This window comes from Chenopodium album, chromosome 11 (assembly GCF_948465745.1).
Source record: "Chenopodium album chromosome 11, dcCheAlbu1.1, whole genome shotgun sequence".
Lineage (NCBI taxonomy): Eukaryota > Viridiplantae > Streptophyta > Magnoliopsida > Caryophyllales > Amaranthaceae > Chenopodium > Chenopodium album.
The window spans coordinates 3,080,013-3,083,562 of NC_137844.1; the positions used below are offsets into that span (position 1 = coordinate 3,080,013).

The 3,550-nt window shown below is 33.1% G+C and overlaps 1 long non-coding RNA gene across 1 annotated transcript; it reads right to left on the reverse strand.

Moving 5' to 3' along the window:
• Positions 1-682: 682 nt before the first annotated feature.
• Positions 683-3,307, reverse strand: LOC145568230 (uncharacterized). The gene is made up of 2 exons (XR_014095789.1): positions 2,976-3,307; positions 683-1,395 (listed from the first exon to the last, which is right to left on the reverse strand). It is a non-coding gene; the product is annotated as an uncharacterized LOC145568230 (long non-coding RNA).
• Positions 3,308-3,550: the final 243 nt, after the last annotated feature.

Below are 3,550 nucleotides of genomic sequence, written 5' to 3' on the forward strand. Positions count from 1 at the left end.
AGTTGGAAGCTAATTGATAGACATGCATAATTAAAGGGAGGTAATTTGATACTCTTTGACTTTGGGGTATGCATGTTTTCCTGTGAGTAATGAGCTAGTAGTCTAGGTTCATAAATAAGAAATTGATTTGTTCACTTATTTTAAGGGAGATTGATACTCCTTGATTTTGGGTGATTGCATAATAACCGTGAGGGGTTGCCTCTTTGGGGTGGAGTGCTCCACTATAAATTGATGATCCTCCATTTCATTCAGATACACAAAAAAAATAACATACTACATCTTATTCTTTACTCCAAAATGATACACAATACTATAGTCTCTAATTGTTTGGCAATGTTCAAAGTGTTCTCAATCTAGCTCTTCGTGGTACACCGTAGAGTTGGAGTCGTGTATCCCTGGAGGTCGGTTGCTACGAGTCCGTGTATACTGTACGGGGCAAATTCGACTTTAGGGCAGTGATTTATTGTCACGCCACGACAATTTCAGATAAGCCGTTCTAATTTTATCCTCTAGTAGTCATACAATATTATTCTATAATAGTTATACTTCTTACAAATATAACCACCAACAAGGCGAAAACAAGACTAAAGTGTGTGAAGACTCATTTCGCAACACTAAACCGCTCTGTTTTAAATCCTTCTCAATCAGGGCTATGATAAAAGTGAAACAAGCGCAAGAAAAAAAACCCAAAATAACAGCATAATAGCAAATAAACACCACCATGAAAGTACATGATCAGTCTCCCTTATGATTTTCCAAAGCATCCACGATGCAAATTGTTTGTGGCACACATTATTATTACTAATGGCATTTTGTACACCAAAGGTAACTAGATGGATAGCGAGAAATTCTTGAAGATCTCTCAAGGGCCGCACAAATGATCTGTTCTTAAGGGCGTCTTGGAAAATATGTCAATATTCGGGTTAAAGACAATGCAAGTTTTTATTCAAGTTTATACCACTGATTTCACCAGAGTACCCCGAAGAAAGGATCATTTTATCCGCTCTCTGAGAGATCAAATCCATCATTCCTCGACGTATAATGTCTCTAGGTGCCAAATTATCATACATGTCCAGACAATTTTTCATATACATGGAAATGTTGAATGCTGATGGCCAAGCAGTATACTTGTACCAAAATAGCTACACTATGTCCTGAAGAGTTCAGAGCTGCAGCAGCATATATATATCGCCGTCTACCAAAACTTGTTGCTAAGGCATGTAGTGTTTGATCTAGCCCAGGCTAAGGCGTTTTTCATAGATTTTTTCTTGAGCCATTTAGGGGAAGGAGAGCGAGTTACTTCATGAGTAGTCTCTGATTTCTTCAACATCTCCCACATAATTCGAACATCTTCGTATTCACAAGCTTGTACTTCTTGACTTAGTATCAATATTCCTGTTTTTTCAAGTCATAGCAGCCAAATTCATAAGCTATTGTTCAACTTTCTCAAATAAAACTAATGAAAATTCTAGCAGAACATAAAAAGTTTGCTTTCTTTTCTTAAAGTAGCATTACATATGGCTCACCAAATAAACGTCCCAATTAAAGAAAAGACTCAATAGAATTACTAACAGTCAACCAAAGTTGTTAAGGGTCGTTTTCATCTTTCTAATATCCTAGCTGCTTTAACATCGATTAAGTATTATCAACTTGAAAGCTTAAACCCATCAGACTAATAAGAAAAACAACATGCTTACATGATCTTAATTACGTAACTTTCAGCTTACAGGAATCTAAGTCATCATAACTCGTAAGCCAGCAAATCAAACACTAGTTTATAGTTATATGCTTGTAATCGTCATTATCATATCATCTAATAGACAATATTATTGACTTGTCCGACAATTATTTTTGACTTATACACTATCCTCCTCGACATCTCATAGTCTCATCCCTAAGTGTATGTTCGTTACAGGTCTTCACGTAACATAACAGTTTAGCAAATTAACACTTTAAACAATATTATTCCGTATTCCTTGAATCCTCATGCTTTATGTTCTACCCAAATAGTATGTCATGATAGTCATGACATAGCATCCTGAACTCCTCATGCTTCATGCTCTAGGCTACCCAACTGCTTAAAGCATGATCGGTAAATCAACTCATCTATATTATAATAGTGACCGGTCCTCAAAACCCCGTGTTAGTAGTTAGTACCAACTACCAGTTGAACAACCACAAAAATACGTAGTATGAATTATTTATTATAGCGTGAAAAATGATTGGATTGAACCTCAAAATTTATCATTACGGAGTAACACCAATAATTAATTTACGAATTATTTTGTGATATAGTTTTAAATTAAAGACTATACTGTCCTCTATAAGATTATATATGAGACAATCTCATACAAGAATACATGAATTTGTTCATTAAAATTGCATACTAGATAAATCATCATCATCTATTAAAACTATTATGTTATTTATGTAAATGACTATTCCTTAAATATTCTCTTACTAGTACTCTTAGTAGTTAATACCAACTAACTACCAGCCGTTGGACAACCAGAAAAGTAAAATCGGCCCATGTAATCAATTAACACAAAAGTAATTAAGGGTAGTCAGTTTTGTAATACTCGTATCTCTTAAGCTAAAATCTAAAATCAATCTTCAGCTTTTTTTTTTTTTTTTTTTTTTTTTTTTTTTTTTGACGAGAAAATCAATCTTAAGCTAAAAGCTAATACAAATCAAATTATCAAATTGAAAATTTTTAAACCCATGTCACATAATTATATAATTATACCAATAACGCAATAATAAACAAATTTCCATCATCTCATGCATATAATTATAATGTTTAACAATGATTTCCTCAAAATAACTGCAATTTGTTGAGCTAAATCTTCTATCAAAACAGTTTCTAATTTCCATCAACTAATTTCGAGTTTATTTTCTTTTTTGTTAGTTGTTACAATCATCGTCTAAACAAAAATTAAAAAACTTTTAAAAATGGAGGGGTATTAATTACTTACCACGCTTGCGAAAGCCGAGACGAGCAGCTAGACCACGGCAAAGTCGTTTAACAGGATAGATGATTCTTTTCTCCAACCAATAACACTCCATAGTACAGTACTTTGAGTAATATCGATATTTCACCCTTTTTTCTTTTGGTATTTAATTTATACAACGATGATTCGATGAAGATAATAAAATTCGTTACGAATTATGATAAACTAATCCCCTAAAAATTCGGAAATTCTGATATATCTTCTTGAATAATAAGAATAATCCCTTCTTTACGAAGAAAAGTCTTTATTTTTTTTTTTGTTTCTGGAAACGGGAAGAAGAAGGCTCCTTCCAAAATCATAAAGTTAGGAAAAAGATACATGTATGGTACGTATACTTTATAAACCCACATATTCATAAAAAAAACAAAAATTATTAAATTTAAAAAGTCGGCAAATCCAGTAAAATACGACCACGTGGTCAATTTTTAGTCTGGGAAATTAAACAACAGGTTTAACTGTCGGTGGCTTTTTCTTTTTACACGTGTGGTTTTCATATTGAGCATGCTTGACTCCATTGTCACTTAGCTAAGATATTACTT